We start from the raw sequence: 14,832 nt of genomic DNA, 5'->3' as shown, positions 1-14,832 counted from the left end.
AACAGCACCAGTGCGTCCATGTCCAGTTGCATATCCGTCACATTTTTTAATTAAACTGTAAGACAATAGTGGTCTACATAATGTAAAATACTCAACCTAGATATTATTCATTAATCAGAATGTTGGTTTAACCCTCGGGTGTTGCCGGAAAACCACAATATTTAGCAGTGTCTTTAAAATACTCCAAAGCTACCTCAAGCAATTCTTAACTCAACATTGCAGGAGGTTTTTGTTGGTGAGCCACTTTATAATTGGGAGAATGAACTTGTGGTAGCGCTTGCCCCTTGGGCAATTTGCCTTTGCTGAGTAAATTTAGAAACGCTAGCTCCCTTGTACAATTTGCTTCACATGAGATAGCTTCCCTTCTCCCCAAGGAGTTCCACCAAGGCTGTTCACAGGTACTCTGTCATGCGCTGCGAGGATATGCTGTTTGTTTTCTTAAGGTCTCGGTCATCAGTCACACAGCGGAGGTAGATCATTGTTTCGCAATAAACTATGGAGGGATAAGTAAAGCTTGTACAGCTAGCTGAAGTGACCTCATTAAGATGGATTGAGAGAGAACACTGGCATAAACTCCCAGGTGAAACAGGCTCCTCTTAAGCTGTTCATTTTTATTTCGCACAAATATTGCCTGTAAATATTCTATTAAAGATTACATCAGCTGTCCCAAGAGAATATTTTCTCTCCTTTATTCTCTCTCTCTCTCTAAAGAGACCCAAGCAATAAAAGTCAAACATACTGTATATAATCACATTGGCTCTACCTGCTTCCATTAATAAGGCTATTATCAGGGGAGTATTTATCTACACAGTAAATAGGCCTTCAGAGGCTGTAAAGTGCACTCGTGCCTTCTAGTTACACCATCAAGTGTCTCCTAGTTTTTGCGTACCTGAGGGCTGATTTGGATGTGTGACTGATTCAGTCTCGGCCTGAGAGCAGAGGGGGGGGGGTGGGGGTGTCACTTGGAGTCGTTTGTCACTGTGTCTGCTGGGCAGATTACCTGTCAGATTAGAAAACGCCCCTGTCAGCCGCTCAGACAGGTGGCCGGCCCAGATACATCACGATGGCACTCAGCTCAAACACAACCTATACACACACACACACATACTCATACACTCATAGCTTGAAGCACACACACACAGACATAAGAAAGTGCCGTCATAACAAGGGACATGTGTGCGTGCTGCCAAATGGGTGTGCAGGATGAAGAGGATCTTGTCATTACATACAGGCAAACCACATGTCCGCTCAATCCATTATTCAGTCACATGGTCGTCGTTATGGTAATTGCACTCTGCTGCTTTTAATATAACAGCAGATTGCGATAGATCTAATAAACCCAGCTGTGCATGTGGGGTAGACATGAGATCAATACAGAATGGGTTTTCTTCTGCTAGTTTTCTTTTTGGGCAGACTAATTCTGTTTGAAATGGCAGAGCTGAAGCTGAGTTAATACACAAGCAATCAATATCTTTTTCTCCATTTTTCTTCCTCTTCCCGTTCTTCTTCCTCCTTTTCACTATCAAAGCTTTCTTAATGTCCGTTCAGCCAATATCATCCGTTAATTGTTCTGTTATGACAAACAAATTGTTTTGTCAGAATTCAACAGGTGGGAATAACATTGAGGTGAATACTTCAACCAATTAAAAACAATGCTCTGACTGTATCCCTGAAGATTCCTCCCAGTCACACACTTGTCAATCAGTCTCTGGAAAGATTAAAGTGTATCTACTGCTATCAAAACCTTTATCTCCTCTGTCAGTAAAACATTGTGAGGTCAACCTCTCATTTTTCCAACTCAGAAACAAAGCTAAGGTACGACCCTTTCTAAATGAAAAAGATGCTGAAAAATTGATTCATGTCTTTATTTCAAGCCGACTCAACTTCTGTAACGCACTTTTTACTGGTCCCCCGAAAAACACCACAGAGAGACTTCAGCTCATTCACAACTCTGCAGCTCGGCTATGAACCAGAACCAAGAGGAGAGAGCACATCAGGCCAGTCTGAGCTGCTCTGCACTGTTACATTTACAATGGATTTTCCTTGTATACAAAGCCCTATATGGGCTGGGACTGAGCTACATTGCTAACTCCCTTGTAAACTATCTTTATAGGATATATCACACTCGATCTCAATGTTGGGGTGGCATTATGTTGCAGTTTTTTGGTCGTTTAAAAAAAGGGTCTTCAGCTGCAGCCCTGATATGTGATCTCTGTGTAAAATGGGTGTTGTCACTGTGAGCATGTTAGCATGTTGACGTTAACCGTTTGCTCAAAGTGCTGCTGTATGTAAGTACAGCTAATAGAGCTGCCTGCATGACTGTAGACTTAGTCTTGTACTCCCCCTAAAATAAATGACCTGACATATATTTATATATGAATAACCCACCTTAAGGTTGTCATCTGCTATATAAACACTCATCAGGACCAACTTAAAAAGAACATCTTGTGTCAACACACTATGACTCTCACTTTAGATGAGCAAACTTTTAAAGCTTTAGATGGCCTTAAAAAGGGTCAGCTGCTTAATGTGAAGCCCTCTTAATATTTAATAGCTGAGCTGGCAAAATAGTGCAGCCTGTGTTACAGTATCTGCAGGTCCTTCAGGGTAAAGAGTACTTTCCTTTCTGTTAGGGGATTCTGATCTAAAATGATGAATAATCAATGTGGCTTATCTGGGACAATTTAAAGCCTTTTCTCACTCACGTACTGCGCCGTCCTGCAGCAGGTGTTTAACAGAAGTAAATCACATGTATATTCTTTCACTCTGTCTGGACTTCTGAAGTCATTACTCTACATTTCCATCGCTTTGCTCTCTGGACACCTGTGAGACACAGATCTCCCCTCTGTGCCAGTAACAGCCTGTGTTTCACCTCCTCCTGTTGAAACCAACACCTGGGAGCTCTCTGTGGAGGATTAATGAAGTCCTTCATGCTCTGACTCAACCAGATGATAGGAGGCTGGGCTGATGGAGCCTCAAAGAGAAAACTGCGTCCACTGGAGAGGAGGATCAAACAGGTCTGCGACTCAGTCATCACAGACAGGACAGCCACAGATTACAGACCATCTGCAGCACTCAGTAGCTACTGGAAAGATGGAATCTGTATCAACACGATGGAGGTGGGAGCCAATGTGGCGTGCACAATATTGCGGACAATATACAGCACATCAGTGTCATAAGAATGTAAACATACTATATATATTCACATCGATGCCCCCAGTGTGAAGCACAGTGAGATGAGACCCCAAAGAAATTGTTGTTGGTAGTTCGTGTCTGTATTACTTCTGCACATAGCAATCACCAACAACATGCTGAAATGTAACTTTGAATGCAGCCACACTGCCCTTGGGAGAAGAGGCAGGTAGGTAGATGGGAATATTATTTTGTCCTTTTATCTCCCTGCAGACAGTGTTGAGAGTGTATTATATGTGAATAAATACAAGGTGTTGCATTGTGATTTTGATAAAAAAAAAAAAAACTAGAATTACCTCCTCACGGTTGTATGCTTTCCCCCACCAGTCATGTTGAAGTTTACATGCATGTCTAGACTAATATAATATATGTAGTAAAGCCTTTAAAGGAATTTAATAAATGGTATTAAGAGTATTTTTTGGCTAAACGTTGATGCTTCACACACATCTTCATCCTAGCAGCACAGGAGATCTATACAATCAGCACAGTTTCAACGTGGACACCCAAGATTAGAGTCACCAATGCAATGTCTAGCTGTCTGTTCTTAAGTTATTGCATATTGTAATGTCATCACGTCATCATTTTATCTTATTAGACATTTGTGTTTTATCATAATTAGCAAATGAATTCTTGACTTATTGGTAAGAATACGCTTCATGAGGTCAAAGGCCCGTTTCCACCAAGCAGTGCGATACAGTTCAATTCAGTTTGGTACACTTTGTTCTGTTTCCACTGTGAAAAGTTGTGGATGGTACCAATAGAACCGTTCCTAACCGTTACCATTTTTGGTCACCCCTCTGTTGGGGTACCTATTGCACAGATCTGGTACTAAAAGGTGGAGCTGTGTGTTCTGAAAATGTTGGCGTGCAGCCTCGTTCTATGGACAATAAACTAGGCGCAGACTTCCACCTGTGTCACCGGTAATGAGGAAATACAGTGAGTTCTAGACAGAGCAGTGAGTGACAACAACCCCGGCCACATTTAAAAGCACTGTTTGCAGTGGAAACACTAGGGTCTACGTACCATGTCTGAAGGGTTACTTTTGGTTCCAAATGTACCACACACAAAGTGTTTGGTGGAAACAGAGCTAAAGTGACCTTTACTGTTGACCACCAAAATCTAATTAGTTCATCCTTCAGTTCAGGCGGACGTTTGTGCCAATTCCCTTTAGGTGTTTTTCGCCAAGAATAGGACAGACGGACGGACGGACGAACGGACGGACGGACGGAAGGAGCTTATGTTGTTGAGAAAATCACTTAAATGCTTAGGTCTATGCTGCTGTTCCTCCCTTTACTTGCATGAACTTGTTCCCTATCTGGGACTAATTAGCTCTAATAAATCTAATGTGATACACAGTAGGGACTTCACCAGCAGATTTATATATCCAGCAGTAAATCATATATTTCTATAATGAGGCTGTATTCTATAGTGAACTCACTGAACTCACAGAAAGCACTTGGTGACATTTGCTGTGTCTCATTACCACAGAGCTGGTTGAGGTTAAGGTGGGACAAGTCTCAGTTCCTGTTGACAAAAGACACCATCTGTTTGAGGCGCTTCTTTGTCTCTGCTTTTGGAAGCCAACACTGCGCTTGTCCGTAATTGCTCACATAAACACAGGATGGGTTTTTTAACCCACAACAAAAGACAACAACAGATTTAATTTGAAAAGATTTAATTATGTTATGCCACAGATATTTCTCTGTGATGTATCTGAATGTTACAGCAAACTTCCACAGCATCATTTCCACTGTTGCTCTGCCAAGGGATGACTAAATAGCTTTCTTTGCTTCTTTTCCACCTTAATACAGATCCACGCTCATTTCCTTTGGGACATGTCTCACCACACGTAGTTTGTCTCTCTCTTTCCTGTTTTCTGCTCTTGAATTTCAGCTCATGCTTACATTATTTTTCCGAGAGGTTCATTCAAGTACAACTTGGATGATTTTCCTTGTAAGTGGTTTTGATAGAGGCACCAAGAGGTAGAATCTCATGGTGTAGAGTGGAGTGGATACCAGCTTACAAGCAGTCTAATTGCCATTGAACTAACAGTCAGTAATTAATTGGTCTTTTCCACCCTCTGGGGGCAGCAGGATGTGATGGGTGGTCTGATGCGTTGTTGTGGCTACCTGCACCTCTGTCATCAATATTACACCACATCTAGGCAGCACATAATCTCCCTTGATGAATGGTTCATTAGCTCCTATTACAGTGTCATTGCACTGCACTCGTCTGCATGCCAAGAACCACGGTGGGGAAGGAAGTGTTTTTCCTACCTCCAGCCTGCTCCTTACACCAGAAAACATCCTTTCTCCTCCTTCAAGCATTATTTGTGTTATCATTTTGTTTTTGCGCTGGGTCGTCTGAGAGTAATTTGTCTGGCACTGTTAGGGTACTCATTTATCAGAATTTGAAATAGTGTTTTAAAGAAGGAGGCGTGCAAATGCCAGGGAAATGAGAGAGAGCCTTGTGGCAGCTCTACAGCATGAATAAGTTAATAGGTTCATCTGAATACAGATGAATTTCAGTGTTGAATTTAAGTGCTCAGGAGAACTTCAAGCCACTTAGGAGTGGTGAAAAATGTTTCTTGGCTTTACCAATTTCCCGTCTCTCCCTCTCTCTCTGTTATTCTGTCTCTCACACACAAATTAAGCACATTCCAACATGACATAATGTGGTGTTCCTCTTGTTTTTCATGTTTGTTTAAAATTAACGATGTGACATCTTTTATCACCAGGCGTGTGATATAGCCTCGCACAAGCCGAGGAGTTACACGTACACGCAAACGCACACACACAAAGAAGCGTACAAGGCCTGTGAAAGCCACTTATCTCAGTAATTCATTGGGGGGGCTGTGGGGGCGTGAGACGGTCCACTGACTGTGGCAGACGGAGGAATTCATTGCAGGCACTGCCATTCATACTTGACTGCGCTCTCTGGCAGTCTGAGCAGCATCGCTGTGACATCTGTATGACACGCTAAGTACATGATGTCGGCTACAGCTCAAGAGATCTGTCTTTTCAATGAGGACAGGCAGAGTCTGTGTGTGTGTGCGTGTGTGTGTGTGTGTGTGTGTGTGTCCATTTACTGTATGTCTCAACACTATTTTTTTGAAGCAAGCTGTCAGATGGTGTGCACAGAAATTTGTCAATAGGTGCATCACTGTGTTGAGATGCGTGGATAAGTGTTTTTTACCGAATGTGTGTCCATGTGAATGTGTGAGTGTCGAGTGTGTCACACTACAGGGTGTCGTATTGAAGAAATAAATTGAGTGTGACACACTTTTAACTCCATCCTGGGATACAGATAGGGGCTCTATTAATTAGCTGTTGCTGGAAAGCTGAAGTGCTGTTGTAGTGAGAGGCTAGAGCAGCGGGCTCCATTAATATTGGCATGGTGATTAAAGGATTCCAACATTCCAGTCTCTCCCATCACACTCTTAGACACATACACACACACACACACACACACCAGAGTTGTTGTTTTTTTTCCCAAGCGATGGAAATCCATCATATTAAAAAAAAAAAAAAAAAAAAAAATGCTGCTTTTTGTCCTTTTTATAACATGCTGATTTGGACAAAAGTGATAGAAACTGTAGCCAGTTCCATGGGTGGATTACTGAGCAGGCCTATTGGGGCCAGGCCCAGGGGCCTAAAGTGTCAGGGGACCCCCAGCCTTCACCTGCTAAATGTCACTTAAATTAACATGAACTAATCAAGAAGAGACACTAAAAGGCAACAGATGCAAAATAACTACAAAAGGGAAAAAAGTATCAAAAAATGAGACAAAATTACCCCCCACCCCTCAAATTACCCCAAAGAGACACAAAATAACATCAAAAACGGGCAAACAACCAAACAGAGGCACAAAATGGCCAAAAAAGACACATATGACTATGAAAAGATGATACAACAAAAACAAAAAGCAAAATCACCCAGAAACCTGTGTGTGTTTCCAGAAGAAGAAGAAGAAGATATACTTTATTAATCCCCAAGGGAAAATTTTACTTTTTTTCCCCTCTGTTGTCATTCCCACTGGCCCAAAATACACATAAATGCACAAACCAATGCAGTCTCACTCTGAAGTCGTCAAAATATGGCGCCTGGGCAGTGACTTGCTGCGTCCATAGGCGTAATTTATGGGGGGGATGGGTGGGTTGTAACCCACCCAATAATCCAAACCAGCCACCACAACTCCCCCAATATCATATCATAATTATTGATAATGAATGTTAAGTATTATAAACACGACAATGTGGTAGATTTTCTCAATTTAGCAGTAAAAAATAGTGACGTTTGTCTGCACCCCCTACAGCAGCAGGAGACCACACCAGGTGCCACTCCTGTCAGCTGACAACAGAAACTGAGGCTACACTTCACACAGGCTCACCAAAACTGGACAATAGAAGATTGGAAAAATGTTGCCTGGTCTGATGAGTCTGGATTTCTGCTGCCACATTCAGATGGTAGGGTCAGAATCTGGTGTAAACAGCATGAAAGCATGGATCCATCCTGCCGTGTATCAACGGTTCAGGTTGCTGCTGGTGGTGTAATGGTGTGGGGGAGATTTTCTTAGTGCCAACTGAGCATGGTTTAAACACCACAGCCTACCTGAGTATTGTTGCTGACCGTGTCCATCCCTTTATGACCACAGTGTACCCATCTTCTGATGGCTACTTCCAGCAGGATAACGCACCATGTCACAAAGCTCAGATAATCTCAAACTGGTTTCTTGAACATGACAATGAGTTCACTGTACTCCAATGGCCTCCACAGTCACCAGATCTCAGTCCAATAGAGCACCTTTGGGATGTGGTGGAACGGGAGATTCTCATCATGGATGTGCAGCCGACAAATCTGCAGCAACTGCATGATGCTATCATGTCAATATGGACCAAACTCTCTGAGGAATGTTTCCAGCACCTTGTTTAATCTATACCATGAAGAATTAAGGCAGTTCTGAAGGCAAAAGGGGTCCAATCTGGTGCTAGCAAAGTGTACTTAATAAAGTGTAAGTTATAAAGCTTTGAAGCCTTTGGCAAAGTTTCAGTGAAAAGGGGGAGTGATTATGTCATGGCTCATTGTACTATCCAATGAAGACAAGGCAGGACGAAACTGTGGATGAATGTGGGGTGGGAGAAAGGGTGAGGTGATGCCCTCTGAGAAGATGAGGTCAAGGGTACGGGTGGAAAGATGGAACAGATGAGCTCTGAACAGATATTAATGATAGTGTCAAAATGTTACCAGGAAATGTCATCACACCAGGAGGTTGATATTGGATCAGTGTATGCACGGCCAAAATTGGCTCAAACGTGTGTGAGAGAGACTGGAAGTACAGAGAAACGTGGAGAAAATGTGTCAACCTGAAGAAATAATGAGGGAACAACTATAAAACAATCCAAAATTACTCTGACATCCTTATTTATAACCTGCATGTGTTCTGACATTCACAGTAATTGCTGCTGCGTCTCAGTCAGCTTTCACGTTACAACATCCAGGCTGTCCAAAATGATTTATTACCCTGCAAATTCAACACATTTGGGTTTCCTTCCCTCCCTGTCTGAATATCTAAAACATTACACCTGTTTTCCCCTCATTATTTTACTGCTGAAGATCTTCATTTCCCCCCTCACACACACGGGACGCTTCCCTCAAATCATCTTCCAACCATTTCAAATAGAGAATTATTGAAACACTGCGTTGTGTCATTCACAGACACCCACTTGGCGGATTAGTGGCAAAGAGAGGAAGCCATGTTTAAACAGTGGCTAATCCGTTAATTGAATGCAGATTTATTCAAGCCCCGCGTTTGGACTGGATTTAACACACTCTGCTGGGAGCGTGTGTGTGTGTGGGGGAGGGTGGGGGTGGGCAGGGGTGGGGGAGGTGTAGCCTGCCAGTGTGGGTCAGACCAGGCTGCTGCATATTGAAAATTGATTCTCACCCCTTTTTAGGAAACCACTGTCATTTAAGTGTCACATTAATTCATGCCCCGCTGTCCCGGTGAGCGATGCCAGGATTAACCTCACATGGTTCTGCTGTCAGAGCGTTAACACGTCCTCCTGACTGAACTGAAAATGACCTTCTATATCACTTTGGCTGTGTAAATGAATGTCACATTCAGGCAATCAAATGATCCTTCAGTCAATTATATCAGGTTTCCATCACTGTTATAGTCAGAGATCATACCGCTCGTCCTTACAGCCTGAGGCAGAGTGAGGAGTACGTGATACGTTCATACAGTACAAGGATTCATTATCGTTCTGCTACTGCTCAGATATGTTTATGATGATGGCAGACGTGCCTAAGGTGATGCAACCTCACTGGTAAGTGTATTTTATATGCTGGATCCTGATAAGAGACCTACAGTCATATACTCCCAGGGTGTGTTGGACCAGTGAGCAGTAATTCTAAGTGTGTAAAACAGCGTGTGTCAGGGTTTGATTGCATTTATAAATTGTATCTGGAGAAGAATAAAACGTGAAGTGAGTTGTTTATATGAGCTGTGTTTGAGAGTGTGTGTGTCAGCTCTTGAGTCACAAGAAGTGACAGGAAACAAATATAATTGTGGTCAATTTGTAGGCTGGCCCTGAGAGCCCAGAGTACTGAGGCACAAAATTCACAATCAAATAAAGGAAACATCTTCACCTTTCTGACAACACACACGTAGCCAGTGTTCTGTTATGCTTTTGCACGTCAGAAAGTAGCAAGGTAACTGGGAAGATAGAAACGTTGACACTCAGCAGCTGGAGATATTCCCATTACTTTGATTTTGTCAAAAGGAAAGATGACAAGAACATGTTTTATAGGTAGGGGTGCTGGGACTCTTTCCACTGCCAAAAACACAACCTCAAACCTCCTGAAACAAACACTGCAACAGCACAACAACAACAACAACGTGAAGCTTGTAGAAATACACCCCACCAAAAATGAGCCCTCTGCAGCTGCAAAGAATAGCTGTAGCGCTAAAATGGCAACAAAACAACCAAAACTGGATTTTAATTGTAGACAGGTCCAGGATACAAGAAACAAAGAACTAATGAAGCTTGGTATATGGATGACATGTTGCCTATGTCCACGATTGACTTTTGCAGACACATCCTCGGGAAAATACCACAACTTGCTCTGTGATGTAATAGGTCGACCGTAGAAAGGTCCAATAGTAACAAGCTGAAAGGGGACATATCACCACCTATCATAGCGGAGTCAGACATACTTCAGTCATTAAATTGATTCCCCTGTCGTGCTTGTATGCTGGGACAATGGCCTAGTCGCGCTATAACCGTAGCTCTACTTAACTCTGCATGTAAACATACCAAGTATTATTTATTATTGTTGTCACTCTTGGCCAGGTCTCTCTTTAAAAAAGACTGTAATCTCATTGAGACCTTCCCTGGTTATATAAAGGATACATATGTGTGTAGCATTGCAAATTTTTTCCACTGAGGTAAGACGGAGCTGATGGAGTGAAACATTATGGATGTAAGTGAGCTAAATGGACATCTTAAGTTTGCGTACATATCTTCCCATTCATTTTACACCAGGCCTTGTGACCCTGCACCCATTAGTGGTAATACTTCTGGCGACAAGTCTCTTTTCTACAGATTTGGCCTCTGACCAGGATTTTATAGCAAGCTGCTTTTTTATTGGTCCAGCAACTAGGAGAGCTCATAATAGCTTTTATAACACCAATATAAGTAATAACCACTGTTGGTTATTAGAATGTCCAACTGCTGTGAAATGGATAATTATCCTCCCATTTTATTCAGATGATTTGACATTTGAAATAACACGTAAATGTGTCAACATCATTGTGGTATTACATTTGACAGTACTGCTGTTATTTACTCTGGCAAATATTGCAGCCACTGTGACTGTGATATATAGTTTAACATTGTAAAATGGGTCCATAAATCCCTCCAAAAAATTCAGATGAGGAGATTTGTTAAATCATTTGTAATAACTATATGTCTTTGAACATATGGCTGCATTTAACATCATATCTTTTTGGTTGTATCATATCCTTCATACGACAGGTGAGATTCAGCCCTCTACAAATTAAAACATAACACTAAGACTTATATCAAACTTAAACCAAATCAAACAAAGGCTCTGAGACGGCTCATTCATGGGGTTAGAAGGTAACAGACAAGCACTATTTTTATTATAGTCTATTTACAGATAGTGTTGCTGCTAATAGGTCACACTTTATTCTTTGCATGCTGATTTGTGCTTAAACTAATATATATATAATACACATAAGTTAGTTTAGTACCATATAAATTGGCAATACATTACTTTGAGGAGGACCCCCAAAAGTCTAGGACCAGGCCTAATGCAGGGTTCACACAACACGTTATCAACCCGATCATAGCCTGACGCAGCGTCATACAGTGTCGGTTTGGACCGTGAACGACAGTGAGTATCGCATGCGATAAATCCATCATTTTATCTGTGCAGTGTGTCAAAGTAGACAACAACCAATGCCACATCTGGAATGCTTCATGACATCCTGACAGAAAGTCTAGCAGTTTGATTTTCTTTCTGTCAATCACAAGTGCTCCCGTCACAGCTGTCACTTTGACCAATAGGAACACGGAGCCATCTGCTGCCGTGGACAACTGTACGACAACAACACCCCAGGGTTTTAGATATTTCCTCTAGGGATGTTACCACACAGAGTGAAAAGGGGAAACGATGGTGTGAAACAGCAGAGGCACTTAAGCAACCTGGTGAGTAATACCATTAGCATCAAGCTAGCAAACAATGTTACTCCTTCATAATAGAGGGTATAAAGTGGCAGGATTACATAAGAAACTACATTAGACATGGACTGTTAACAGACAAAAATGTTGTGTAGTGTGAACTCGGCGTGAGTGGTACAAGAAACGTAACCACATGTTAACAACAGTGCTGTCGAAACACAGAGTTTCTGTATCCGCTACATAATAACAAGCAAATGTAATGTATCTGTGGTTTGCAGAAACTTACAATGCCAACATTTTCTGTGGTGATTGGGTTGCTTGTTCAAGCCAGGATATAAAAATAGATTCACACACATGATCACACACAAGCTTCTCACAGTGCAGCTGTGTGACTCAGGGCCACCAGGGTACATTAACATCACACAGAGAGAGTTCTGAGGTTCAATACTGTGATCACTACTTCATCCTTTCACCATTGTTAGAGCTTTAAGCGACTCTACAGTATGCACACTGTGAGAAAACCAAATCAAAAGATCATTAAAAGAAAGGGGGGCAAACATTTTCTTAACTCACTCCTGTGCAAAGACAGAAAGCACAGTTTCAGCTTGTTTCAGTGACTCATGTCCCAGACTGCCATGTTGTTGTGTTTACACTCTTGCGTATAATATAAAGTGTCAGACCTTGGGAATTGAAATGATGTGTGCATCCACTGTCAGCATTTGTTATCTTATTTACCTTTGCAGGCGTGATAATTTTCCCAGCCAGCAGTGTCGGAGGTCCAATAGAACAAACTCCCAGCTCCTCTGAAGTATCGGCGTATTAATCATGTATTTTAATTTGCTAGCGTCCCCATGTTGCTCTTTTTCTGCTTATGAGGCCCGTTAACCTGTGTTTGTGTATAGTTTGCAACACATTGCATTAATATGCTGCTGTGATTCTGGACCAAGTTAGCGCAGCACAATGATTAAACCCGTCCTCATCAGCAAGTAATACACAAGGGGATGCCAAAGTCATTAAAAGCTCTAATACTCTATCATTTCCTCCAGATAATCAAACTGAATAATGGAGTGGTGGTAAATGCCTTGGGCTGTGCTCTTATTAATCAGCTACTGAGGGCATGTATGTGTGTGTTTGTGTGTGTGTCTGTCTGCGTGCCCTCACACGTGTGCAGCTCTGCCTGCATGTTTAAGCTAGTGTCTGTTAGAAATGCACAGTGAATGGGGGTAATATAGTGTCTCATCAAATCTTTAATATTTCTGTTTGTGCTGTCTGATTGAATGATGGAAGTGATTTGTGAAGAGAAATATGACTTTGCACTTCTGCTTGGAGTCCTTGTATTACACCACAGATATTTGAGCAGCTCAGTCACCAGAAGACATTGTATGTTCCTGCAAACCACAGATACATTACATTTGTACATTTCATACGTCAACATTTCTACAGCGATGTAATATATGAGCTGATTTTTTTTTATTTTTTTTTTTAAACCTATGTGATGCCCTGAGCGTCACATAGAGGAGCCGCTGAATGAGTTCCCTCTGAGCGGTAAGTCACTAAAAAAGTCTGAGAAGTCCGGGGCTGTTCATTAAACATTCAGGATGCCACAGTTTATTCCACACTACTGAAGTTGCCCCTCTTCTCGAAACCACCATGGAGTTGGTAATCATTTCACTTTAAGCCATGCTTGTTGTTGCCGTAGGTAACAGTATGATGTCAATATGTTAACAAGTCAAAATACCGCAAGTACCACAATATGAATTTTTCATATGATATTAAAAATTATACAGGTATTATTGTGAATAAGATGATGTGACACACCCCTAGTGGGGAGAACCAACTATATACCAAAAATCAAGCAATGTTTCAGCCAATGGAACCTCAACGTTTTTCACAGACACATCACAGTGTTTTCCAGAAGCATTCGATCCATGGAACCAGTGTTTCTCAATGACACAACACAATGTTTCCCTGCAGCATTTCTGCCCCTAAACCTGGGTGTTGTTTACAGACCCGTTCCTGCTTTTCAAGCAGTTTTTCTGCCAATAAATGTGGGTGATTTAAACTGATTTTTTTTTTTTATTATGTTATTAATTTATCCTTTATAGATATAAGATCTCTTCTTCCAGGAAGTCCATGATCTTTTCCTGCCCATAACCAAATAGTTTTTGTGCTGAAACCACCTTCATTACAGCATTGTAGAGAAACATAAAGTTTCAACGTATCCGCTACAAAATAATGTACCAAGGTAATGTATCAATGGTTTGCAGAAACATACAATGCCAACATTTTTTGTGGTGATTGGGTTGATTTCACGGTGGGAGTAAAAACTTTGACCTGCTCCTGCTCCACCTTTTATAATTTATAGAGCAAAGCTGAACATTTTCTCTTCAAATCAAAGCCTTGATTTATCAATGGTTTCCCTCTGTTTGCATTTCAGTCTTTGTCTTTCCACTTGAGAGGCCACATTTTAGTGTATTGCTCATTCATCTCACTATCATTTGTCCAGTGAAGCGAAACATTTCCTGGAGTTTTTCGACTTTATAACAGTAATTCGTTTTTATGAGTTTTATAGTTTGATACAGGCTTTCTCAGTTTACTTTGAGTGCCATTAATCCCAATAGGAGAATCCTTAACCTTTGAGCACTGTGTAAACACTGGATAATCCCACTGCTGTAAATAACTGTTCCTTTAGTGACAGAGAGCATTAATACAAAGCCGGTTCTCATGGGACCTGGTTTTATGTCACCACTTGTACGCAGCAACACAGTTAAACTCAGATCATCACTCAGATCATCTTAGGCCCTTGGCATCTGGTTCCCATCGTCTACACTCACTTTGTCACAGGATTGGAGGTTAGTCATGCATTAACATCACAGACAGCTAAACAGATTAATTAGGATTCACCATTTCAAGTTGTCAAAAGTGAGTATAAACAG

The sequence above is a fragment of the Epinephelus fuscoguttatus genome, linkage group LG12, assembly GCF_011397635.1.
Source record: "Epinephelus fuscoguttatus linkage group LG12, E.fuscoguttatus.final_Chr_v1".
Lineage (NCBI taxonomy): Eukaryota > Metazoa > Chordata > Actinopteri > Perciformes > Serranidae > Epinephelus > Epinephelus fuscoguttatus.
This window is presented reverse-complemented; position numbering follows the sequence as displayed.